At 38.5% G+C, this 12,052-nt stretch overlaps 1 pseudogene; it reads left to right on the top strand.

Moving 5' to 3' along the window:
• LOC127678097 (vomeronasal type-2 receptor 26-like) overlaps window positions 1–3,000 on the top strand; it is a 73,745-nt pseudogene extending 70,745 nt beyond the window's left edge.
• The last annotated feature ends 9,052 nt before the right edge of the window (window positions 3,001–12,052 follow it).

The raw sequence follows: 12,052 nt of genomic DNA, 5'->3' as shown, positions 1-12,052 counted from the left end.
TCTAACCTCCCCAAACCCTACATCCTATCCCCTTCCCCTTTGACTCTAAGAGGGTAATTCTGCAACCACCCACCCACTCTAGCCTCACTCCTCTACCATCCTCCTTTACAATGAGCCTCCACAGGACCAAGTGCCTCCCCTCCCTTTGGTGCCAGATAAGGCATTCCTCTGATACATATGTAGTAGGAGCCGTGGAACCACCCATGTATACTACTGTGTCCATGGGATCTCTGAGGAGTCTAGTTAGTTGATACTGTTCTTCATAAGGTGTTGCCATCCCTTTCAGCTACTTCAGTCCTTCCCCTAATTCTTCCACTGAGGTCACCAGGTTCAATCCAATGGTTGACAGTGAGATTCTGCCTCTGTCTTCTCTAGGTGCTGGCAGAACCTCTCAGAGGACAGCTATACTAGCGTGAATGTAGTTCAGTGATGCCATCCCTCTACTTTGGGCCCTGTCTCTTTGGCTAATTCTAATTCAAAGTAATTCTGTACTTTTTGGCTAATATCTACTTATCACTGAGTATATACCTTTTGAGTATGTCCTCTTGATCTGGGTTACGTCAACCAGGGTGATATTTTGTAGTTCTATCCATCTTCATGGAAAATTCATGCTATCCTCCGTTTTAATAGTTGAAATGCAAATTTTCTCTTTCAGCTATGGATAGCTGGCTACCTGTGGCTAATGAAACTTACACACATAGCCTAACACAAGTTTAATACACTCACAATGTCCTGAGACAGTTTTATCATTTCTTTTAGTAATCTGCTCACACTTCTTAAGAATGAACTGAGGAGCTGGCAGTGCTGTATTGTAGACCATATTCTATTCATGTTTCTTTGGTTTATCATGTTGGCATTTTTGTTAGAGTTTTTCTGTGTAGAATAAGTACACCATCTCTAGTGTACATAAATGAATCCCTAGTATATATAAATCATTCCAACTTTACCTGTGACAGATAATCCCTTCTTTCAATTTCTTGTCTTCTCCAGCCTAAGAGCTCTATGTCTGTTCTCAACTAGTTCTGCGTGTTAGGTCCTCTGTATGCTGAATCTTACATCTTTCTTTCTTGATTAATTTTCATTTTTCAGAGCACATTTTTGAGTTGAAGAAAATTTATAAAGGTTTTTCTGTGGTGGGTTTTCATTTGACTTACTTGGATAGTAATTTTCAGCAGGTTTATTTAGCAATTTGTTTTTACTTTCACATTTTTTCTCCACATTTTAAAATTTCTCCACCTAATGCCTGTTTGCTAAGTTCTATGTAGATTCAGAATTGATTCTCTTTTTGCATGTACCTGCTTATGTGAGCATTGTTTATGATGTTTTGTTAATATTGGTTACTCTATGCAGCATGTGTAACTCATGCCATTTTTCTTATCCTCTTTGATTTCTAATACCGAGGAATCATGACCTGATGAAGGTTCCGTAGTTGTTTGTTCTGTCTCTCTCTGAGTCTCCTTCTCCCACTTTCTGTCTCTGTCTCAGTGTCTGTCCCTGTCTCTCTGTTTCAGTTTGTTTGCCTGTGTTTTAGTGTATGTGTGCATGAGTGTTTGCTTGTGTTTGACCATGTGTGTGTATGTGTGTGCATGTGTGTGTGTGTGTGTCTGTGTGTGTGTGTGTCTGTGTTTGTGTGTGTGCATACTCTTGTGGGTGTGCATGAGTATATGTGTGTTTGTGTGGTATGTGTCTCACATACGATGTATGTCAGGACTATGTAGGAAGGCATATCAGGACAACTGATATTCTTTCTTCCTCACTTTCTCCACTGTTGTTTGAAATCAGAGTTCTGAATCAGAAACTTAAGATTTTGAGTTGATTGGCCAGAAAGCTCTAGGGATTTACCTGTCTCCACCCTGCTATGTTAGGGTACAAGGAGACACAGCCATGTCTGACTTATGGGAATTCTGAAGATTCTACGGCATGCCCTTCTGCTTATAAAGGAAGCACTTCAAACCCAGTGAGCCGAGCCACCTTTCAGTGACTTGATTATATTTATACATGTGTATATATATACATATATACATATATAATATCCTATAATATAATGGATTTGCCATAACATCTTCATGCATGTATAGCATTATACATTGTTCTTCAGTCTTCTCAGCCCTGGCTTTGGCCTACTGGACTCTACAGTTAAAATTTGATGTTGAGTTTACCTTCTAGACACCAAAACAGTGAACTAAATATTCCCTCCATAAACCACCTGAGCCAAACCTCTTCTTACCTAACTATTCAGTTTCTTGCCATTGTGACCTCCATTTTGACCCCTTCCTCTGAGGAAACCTCATCCAGGCCTGTTCACTTTACTGCAGACTCTTTGAGGTGCTGTCACTCAGCATTCACTTTTATGATGCTCCATAGATTCCGTTTTGTTTGTTTGTTTCATTTTGTTTTTGTTTTGGATTTGTGACTTCAATTAAACACAACTGTAGTTTTACTGTTTCTCCACTTCCATTATCAGGAAGATTAAAGTTTTGAAGTGGCAGATTTGCATATCTGTGTTTGAGTGGTATTACCTGAGTGGAGATCAGGAGATAGATACTCTGTGGCCTTTTTTCATATGTTCTATAAAAGGACAAAGGAAAAGGTACATTTTGTGTATGCAGTGAAGAGTAAATGACATAGGTAAGTAATTGGTATTACTTAGTAAAGTTATTTAACTGTTCAGTTTCTCCTAGAGTACATAAGCAGAAGAGGTAAACCAAATCATTTTTAAATAAATCTAATTGTCATGACTTATATAGTAACTTTCTTTCTGTTCAGATCAGCTATGCTCCTTTTGACCAGAGTCTTGAAACCAGAGTCCATCTGCAGTCTCCTTACCAGTTTCCTGTGTACACTGCAGCTCTGTACCAGGGAATTATTCAACTGCTGCTCTACTTCACTTGGGTCTGTGTTGGTCTGGTGGTTCCAGATGAAATGAGGGGAGAACTCTTCATTAAAGAAATCACGGAGGAGATGATCAACTATGGAATTTGTGTTGCATTTGCAGAATAGGATCCAGTATTTCCTTCTTTTGGTCAAGTATGCTGGTACCAATTAGTAGTACATCTCACAATGACACATGTTGTAAGTGCATTTGGTGACACTCATGATTTTCTGACACTTGTCTCTCTCATTATTTCCGGTGCTATTTTTGGTAATATCTGGATCACAACTTCTGATTGGTATACTGCCATATTACCCTTTAAACAAAATGGAATTTATACACCCTTTGATGGAGCATTATCATTTTCAGATCACAAGGATGAAATTCTTGGATTCAAGGATTTTCAAAAAAGTGTTCAACCTAGAAAATACCCTTATGATATCTTTATCCAGGATGTTTGGTCGATTTTATTTAAATGTCCACATGTCTATGAGCATGTAGTCAAGAAACTAAGTCAATGTGAGCAAAATGGCAGCCTGCGCACACAATCTCTGAATGTTTGGAATATGAATACCTCACCTTTGAGCTACAAAGTCCATGAAGCTGTGTATGCCATTTCCCAGGCAATTCACGAGGAGCTGTCACTCAGTGTGAATGGAGACTCATTCAATAAAGGTGGACTCCAGGCCCCTCTCCCATGGAAGGTAACATTTGCTTATGCTTTCCTAGAGTATTGGACCCTGGCTTTTAATTTCTGCATTTTGATTCATGATCTGACATAGTTAGTGTTAGAAAACCATTTCTTATGCTAGCATCCTTCTTTATACTACTATCTCCTTCTCAATGTATTCATGTTTATTCAGGAGCATAAAGGAGCATACTTAGAAAAAAACATGTCATAGTGTTAAAGTTGACCTAACATTTCTATCAGAAAACAATATGTGCATGTTGTTGAGAAAATGATATTCCTAGTTTAAGGAAATTGAAACAATAATATTTAAGTCATTTATTTTTCACATTTGTTATTACTCCTTTTAATGTTCTGTGAAATAATGATAATAAACATCAGAGGAGATTTGTACAAGTATAACTTTGGCATATTTTAAGGATTTTAGGTATGTTTGTTGCCAAAAGTTTGTTTTGTGTTGGTAAACAGACCCTTGAAGAAGACAGCTTTTATGAGACTAGACATTATCATCCACAACTGTTCTTCATCCTACTTCTTTGACTTGTTGCTGTTTTTGTGGTCTATTGTACTTGGTTCTACCTTAGGTCTCTGTACCACACAACTTCATATTACTGGCAATCCAGGGTGTGTCTTTCATGGGTTGCCTCTCATGTCCTGAGCCTCAAATTAAACCAGTCATTCATTGGTTGGTCAGTCCCACACATTCTGAGACACCATTGCCCCCTTCCATGTTGTAGTCAGGAAAGTTTGTTGAATCCAAGGTTTGATGAATGTGTTGGTGTCTGACATGTACCACTGGAAGCCTTGCCTGCTTACAGATGATGGCCAGTTCAGGTTCCATATTCTCCATTACTAAGTTCTCACTAAGGTGACCTTCATTGGTTTCAGGAAGTTCCATTTCACTAGGTTTCACATCTACTCTAAATGCCCTAGTATTCCATCTCTCTCTGTGTGTCTCTCTGACCATACCCTCTCCCTGTGTACCACCCTTCACAGTTTTTTTTTTTTTCATTTCTGTTCCTATCTCCACACACCCTCTTGTCTACCGAACAAATCTTTTGCATTCCCAGGGATCTTCATTTGACCAGTCTACCCCAACACCAAGAACTCACCTTGTTACTTATACTCTCCAGAGTAGTATTCTATTAAGTAAATATACCACATTCTCTTTATCCATTCTTCCATTGAGAATCATCTACTTTGTTTCTAGTTTCCTGATATTTTAAACAAAGACACTATGAAAAAATTGAGCAAGTGTCCTTGTGGTAAGATGTAGTGTCCTTTGGCTATATTCTCAAAAGTGGTATAGATGGGTCATGAGGTAGATATATTCCCAATTTTGTGAGGATCCATCATACTTTTTTCTGTAGTTTCTGTACTATTTGCACTCCCTTCATTGATGTAATTATGTTCCCCTTGCCCCATTTCCTTGCCAGTATAAGCTGTAACTTTTAACATTGATTTTAGGCATGTTGACATGTGTATAAGAGAAGCTCAAAGTAGTTTTGATTTGCATTTCCCTAATGGATAAGGATATTGAATATTATTTTTATATGATTCTCACCCCTTTGAGATTTCGCTAGTGAGAATTCTCTGTTTAACTCCATACTTAATTGTAAAAATTAGATTTGTGGTTTGTTGATGCCTTGTGTCTTCAGTTCTTATATATTTTGTGTATTATTTCTCTGTCAGATTTAGAGTTAATAAAAAATCCTTTTCCATTCTGTTGACTGCCATTTTGTCCTATTGATGTCCTTTGCCTCTCAGAAACTTTTTGCTGTCATGAGGTTCTATCTGTGTTCTGTTTAGAAAGTTTCTCCTGTGCTAGGATGTGTAGAATTAAATATATTTTGGCAGCACATACCACACTATCTTCCCTAAAGGTATGGGTTCTCAAATGAAAAACACACACTCAGTCTTTATAATTTCATATGCTTTAAACAACTCAATGGTTGGGCCACTTGCTAACCTCCATTTGGCTAATCCACCTCCCTCTGATAATCCAGAGTTATCATGTTCACTACTAAAATCTCAGGGTTGTTTTGATTTGCATTTCCCTAATGACTAAGGATGTTAAAAATTTCTTAAGGTGCTTCTCAGCCATCTGAATTTCTTCAGGTGAAAATTCTTTCTTTAGATATGTACCCCATTTTTAATAGGGTTATTTGGTTCCCTGGGGTCTAACTTCTTGAGTTCTTTGTATATATTGGATATTAGCCCTCTATCCGATATAGGGTGGGTGAAGATTTTTTCCCAATTTGTTGGTTGCCCTTTTGTCCTTTTGACAGTGTCCTTTACCTTACAGAAACATTGTAATTTTATGAGGTCCCATTTGTCAATTCTTGATCTTAGAGCATATGCTATTGGTGTTCTGTTCAGGAAATTTTCCCCTGTCCTCAAGGGTTTTCCCCAGTTTCTTTTATATTAGTTTCAGTGTGTCTGGTTTTATGTGGCCATCCCTGATCCACTTAGAGTTGAGTTTAGCACAAGGAGATAAGAATGGATCAATTCGCATTCTTCTGCATGCTGACTTCCTGTTGAACCAATATCATTTGTTGAAAAGGCTATCTTTTTTCACTGGATGTTTTCTGCCCCTTTGTCGAAGAACAAGTGACCGTAGGTGTGTGGATTCATTTCTGGGTCTTCAGTTATATTCCATTGGTCTACTTGCCTGTCACTGTGCCAATACTATGCAGTTTTTATCAGTATTGCCTGAGATCTGGGATACTGATTCCCCCAGAAGTTCTTTTACTGTTGAGAATAGTTTTAGCTATCTTGGGATTTTTGTTATTCCAGGTGAATTTAAGAATTCATTTTTCTAATTCTGTGAAGAACTGAATTGGAATTTTGATGGGGATTGCATTGAATCTGTTAATTGCTTTTGGCAAGGTGGCCATTTTAAGTATTTGTTTTTGTTTTTTTGTTTTTTTTTTTTATTCGATATATTCTTTATTTACATTTTAAATGATTTTCCATTTTCTGGCTCCCCATTCCCCAAAATCTCATAAGCCCTCTTCCTTTCTCCTGTTCTCCCCCCTACCCCTTCCCACTTCCCTGTTCTGGTATTCCCCTATACTGCTGCACTGAGTCTTTCCACAACCATGGGCCACTCACCTGTTCTTCTTGGACATCATTTAATATGTGGATTATGTCTTGTGTATTCAAAGTTTCTAGGCTAACATACACTTATCAGTGAGTGCATACCAGGATTGATCTTTTGAGACTGGATTACCTCACTTAGTATGATCTTCTCCAGGTCCATCCATTTGTCTAAAAATTTCATGAATTCATTGTTTCTAAAGGCTGAATAGTACTCCATTTTGTAAATATACCACAGGTTTTGTATCCATTCCTCCATTGAGGGACACCTGGTTTCTTTCCAGCTTCTGGCTACTACAAATAAGGCTGCTATGCATAGTGGAGCATGTGTCCTTATTGCATGCTGGGGAATCCTCTGGGTATATACCCAGGAGTGGTATAGCAGGGTTCTCCGGAAGTATCATGCCCTGATTTCTGAGGAAGCACCAGACTGATTTCCAAAGTGGTTGCACCATCTTGCAATCCCACCAGCATAGGTGGAGTGTTCCTCTTTCTCCATATCCTTGCCAACACCTGTTGTCTCCTGAGTTTTTGACCTTAGCCATTCTGACTGGTGTAAGGTGAAATCTCAGGGTTGTTTTGATTTGCATTTCCCTGATGATTAATGATGTTGAACATTTCTTAAGGTACTTCTCAGCCATCCGATGTTCTTCATGTGAAAATTCTTTGTTTAGCTCTGTTCCCCACCTTTTTTTTGTTTTTTTGTTTTTTGTTTTTTGTTTAATATTGTTATTTTCTATATTCTTTGTTTACATTCCAAATGATTTCCCCTTTCCCGGATTCCCCCTCCCCATATGTCCCATAAACTTTCTTCTCTCCATCCCTTCTCCAATCACCTCCCTCCTATTTTCTCTGTCCTTTTAGTCCCTTCCCATGCTAGATCAATCCTTTCCAGGATCAGGACCCTCTCCATATTTCTTCATGGGAGTCATTTGTTATGCAATTTGTGCCTTGGGTATTCAGGGCTTCTGGGCTAATTAATATTCACTTATCAGAGATTGCATTCCATGTGTATTCTTTTGTGATTGGGTTACCTCACTTAGGATGATATTTTCCTGATCAAACTATTTGTCTAAAAATTTTGTGAATTCATTGTTTCTAATTGCTGAGTAGTATTCCATTGTGTAAATAGACCACATTTTCTGTATCCATTCCTCCTTTGACGGGCATCTGGGTTCTTTCCAGCTTCTGGCTATTAGAAATAAGGCTGCTATGAACATAATGGAGCATGTGTCTTTATTGCATGCCGGGGAATCCTTTGGGTATATGCCCAGGAGAGGTATAGCAGGGTCCTCTGGAAGTCTCATGTCCAGTTTTCTGAGGAACCTCCAGACTAATTTCCACAGTGGTTGTACCATCTTACAGCCCCACCAGCAGTGGAGGAGTGTTCCTCTTTCTCCACATCCTTACCAACACCTGCTGTCTCCTGAGTTTTTGACCTTAGTCATTCTGACTGGTGTAAGGTGAAATCTCAGGGTTGTTTTGATCTGCATTTCCCTAATGACTAATGATGTTGAGCACTTCTTAAGGTGCCTCTCAGTCATCTGAATTTCTTCAGGTGAAAATTTTTTGTTAAGATCTGTACCCCATTTTTAATAGGGTTATTTGGTTCCCTGGGGTCTAGTTTCTTGTGTTCTTTGTATATATTGGATATTAGCCCTCTATCAGATGTGGGGTTGTGAATATCCTTTCCCAATTTGATGGTTGCCGTTTTGTCCTTTTAATAGTGTCCTTTGCCTTACAGAAACTTTGTAATTTATGAGGTCCCATTTTTCAATTCTTGATCTTAAAGCATAAGCTATTGGTGATCTGTTCAGGAACTTTTCCCCTGTGCCCATGTCCTCAAGGGTCTTCCCCAGTTTCTTTTCTATTAGTTTCAGTGTGTTCCCCATATTTTAATAGAATTATTTGGTTCTCTGGGTTCTACATTCTTGAGTTCTTTGTATCTATTGGATATTAGCCCTCTGTTGGATTTAGGGTTGTTGAAGATCCTTTCTCAATCTGTTGGTTGATGTTTTGTACTTTTGACTGTGGCCTTTTCCTTTCAGAAACTTTGTAGTTTTATGAGGTCCCATTTGTTAATTCTTGAACTTATAGTGTAAGCTATTGGTGTTCTGTTCAAGAACTTTTCCCCTGTGCCCATGTCCTCAAGGGTCTTCCACAGTTTCTTTTCCATTAGTTTCAGTGTGATAGGATTTATGTGGGTGTCCTTGATCCACTTGGAGTTGAGCTTCCTACAAATAGATAAGAATGGATCGTTTTGCATTCTTCTGCATGCTGACCTCTAATTGAACCAGCATGATTTGTTGAAAAGGCAATCTTTTTTCCACTTGATGCTTTCAGCTCCTTTGTCAAAAATCAAGCAAACATAGGTGTGTGGGTTCATTTCTGGGTCTTCAATCCTATTCCATTGTTCTGCTTGCCTGACATTGTAACAATACATGCAGTTTTTATCACTATTGCTCTGTAGTAATGTTTGAGTTCTGGGATACTAATTCCCCCAGAAGTTCTTTTACTGTTGAGAATAGTTTTAGCTAACATGTGTTTTTTGCTATTCCAGATAAATTTGAGAATTGCTCTTTCTAGCTCTTTGAAGAAATGAGTTGGGATTTTGTTGGGGATTATATTGAATCTGTAGATTTCTTTTGGCAAGATGGCCATTTTAACTATATTAATCCTGGCAGCCCACTAGCATGGAAGATTTTTCCATTTTATGAGGTCTTCTTCAATTTCATTGTTCAGAGATCTGAAGTTCTTGTGATATAGGTTTTTCATTTGTTTGGTTAGACTCACCCCAAGATACTTTATGCTGTTTGTGGCTATTGTGAAGGGTGTCATTTCCCTAATTTCTTTTGCAGTCTGCCTTTCCTTTGAGTATAGAAAAGGCTACTGATTTGCTTGAGTTGATTTTGTAACCAGCCACTTTGCTGAAGTTGATTACCAGCTGTAGGAGTTCTCAAGTGGAATTTTTTGAGTCACTTAGTTAGACTATCATATCATCTGCAAATAGTGATAGTTTCACGTCTTCCTTTTCTATTTTTATCACATTGACCTCCTTATGCTGTTTAATTGCTCTAGGTAGAAATTCAAGTACTATATTGAAAAGATATGGAGAGGACAGCGTTGTTTATTCCCTGATTTTAGTAGGATTGCTTCAAGTTTCTCTACATTTAGTTTGATGTTGGCTACCAGTTTGCTGTCTATTGCTTTAACTGTGTTTAGCTATGGGCCTTGAATTCCTGTTCTTTCCAAGACTTGTAACATGACAGGATGCTGAATTTTGTCAAATGCTTTTTCAGCATCTAATGAAATGATCATACGGTTTTTTCTTTGAGTTTGTTTATGTAGTTGATTTCATTGATGGATTTCCTTATATTGAGCCCTCCCTGCATGCCTGGGATGAAGCCTACTTGATCATGGAGGATGATCGTTTTGATATATTCTTGGCTTCTGTGGGCAAGAATTTCATTAAGTATTTTTGCATCGATATTCATAAGGGAACTTGGCCTGAAGTTCTCTTTCTTTGTTGGATTTATTATTTATTATTTATTTATGTCCTTCATATGATCCTGTAACAGCATCATGACTAGTGATTTTAATTCCAAATCTTGTTTTTCTGGTGTGTTGGGGTATCCAGGACAAGCTGTTAATGGAGAGTTGGTTTCAGATGCTGCCGTATTGCCTTGATTTCAGTTAGTAACATTCTTACATTTGCCTTTTGCCATCTAGTTCTCACTGGTGTTAGTTGGACTTGTTGTCAATGCTGGACTCACTAGTGCAAGCTTCCTCTTCCCAGCTGGTCTCTGGGTGCACAGCTGGCCTCCTGCACTGCCTGGAGATAGGGTGCTGTGGCCCAGGCTGTTCCAGATCCAGAGGTGGAGACAGGAAGGATCCCGCAAGAGGCCTCGGGACTGGATCTTCTGCTCTGCAGGGTCGGACTCACCAGAGCATGCTGCTTCCTCCCAGCCAGCCTCTGGGTGCACAGCTGGTCTCTTGGACGCCATGGTGGCGAGGTGCCTTGGCCCAGGTTGTTCCCAATCCCAAGGCAGAGACTGGAAGGCTCCCACCAGAGGCCGCAGGACTGGATCCTCAGCTCTGCAGGGCCAGAATCACCAGAGCACGCTGCTTCTTCCCAGCTAGCCTCCTGGTGCACAGCTGGCCTCTTGCAAGGCCTGGAGACAGGGTGCTGTGTCTTGTTTCTGTTTTAAATTCATGCATTTAGTGTATTCACCTTAAATTCACTATTAATCTTTTTAATAATGTCGATCATGTGAGAATTTTCTATATGGGACAGTTGACACCTTTTGTTCATCTTTTTATCCGAGTTCTTTAGATTCAATTGAATATGTTCCATTCGACTTTTTCTCTAAGAATATCAGTTATACTTAAAATATTCTGGTGGTTTTCAAGCATGTTCAAGACACATTAGGAAGTACTGCTTATCAGTAATGCTGATGTATTTGGGAACTCTTCTGCTTTCTCTTTTCTATCTGTTGTAGCAGTGTTGTCAAGTGTTTTATTCATCTAAAGATATACCCAGGTGGTATTGCATTCACTTTGTGGTTTTGAGCAGATTATAGCCTAGCTCAAAGATAAAAAAGATACAATGCTCAATTTAACTGTGTTATTCGGCTTCTTTGCTGTTCTTGATTGTATGTCAGTTTCATTTTCTAGATAACACAAATTTCCTTTTCTGTGAAAGTTTCCTTTACCTTTTCTACAAGGCTGGAACATGAATAAAATTTTACTCGCGAGTATTTTTAAATGTGATCATATTCATTTTCCCTTCACTTTAAGAGGAGAGAATTTTGCTGATTTAACCTTAAAAGTAAAATATCCTCCTCTCTAAGGAAGGGATATTTTTCACTTAATTCTTAAGTGAATTGGGTTTTTTCTTTGTTTTTAGTTTAAATTATAAGGTCAGATATAGTTTTTTGTATATCTGCCCTATATAGTCTGTTAAAATAATGTATTCTTTGACAGATACAACAAGCATACAAATAGCAAATGCTTTTCTTTACTTCCATTTCTCTAAGTCTCTTAGCTCTCTGCATACTCACAGATCCTCCAGTCTCCCACTATCTCCGTATTATATTTTCATGTCTTTTGATTTTTTTCCTCTCATAACCCACTAGATTTATGACCTACAGGGCCTTCCCTATGGGCAAGAATATGCAGTTATCTAATGAGGCAGAAGGAATTCAAAAATGTTGGTATTTCTAACAACAATGACTTCCTCTCCTTTAGAATCTTTTAAATTCTTACATTGCTCATATGATGGGCTTGACCCCATAAACTTCCTCCCTCATCTGAAGTTAAACATTTTTATGGGCTCCATCTTGTTCTGTTTCTACACAGGCAGATTTCGCTAACAAAAGCTCCTGAGTGCCATG

The sequence above is a fragment of the Apodemus sylvaticus genome, chromosome 2 (assembly GCF_947179515.1).
Source record: "Apodemus sylvaticus chromosome 2, mApoSyl1.1, whole genome shotgun sequence".
NCBI classification, from domain to species: Eukaryota; Metazoa; Chordata; class Mammalia; order Rodentia; family Muridae; genus Apodemus; species Apodemus sylvaticus.
This window is presented reverse-complemented; position numbering and strand designations above follow the sequence as displayed.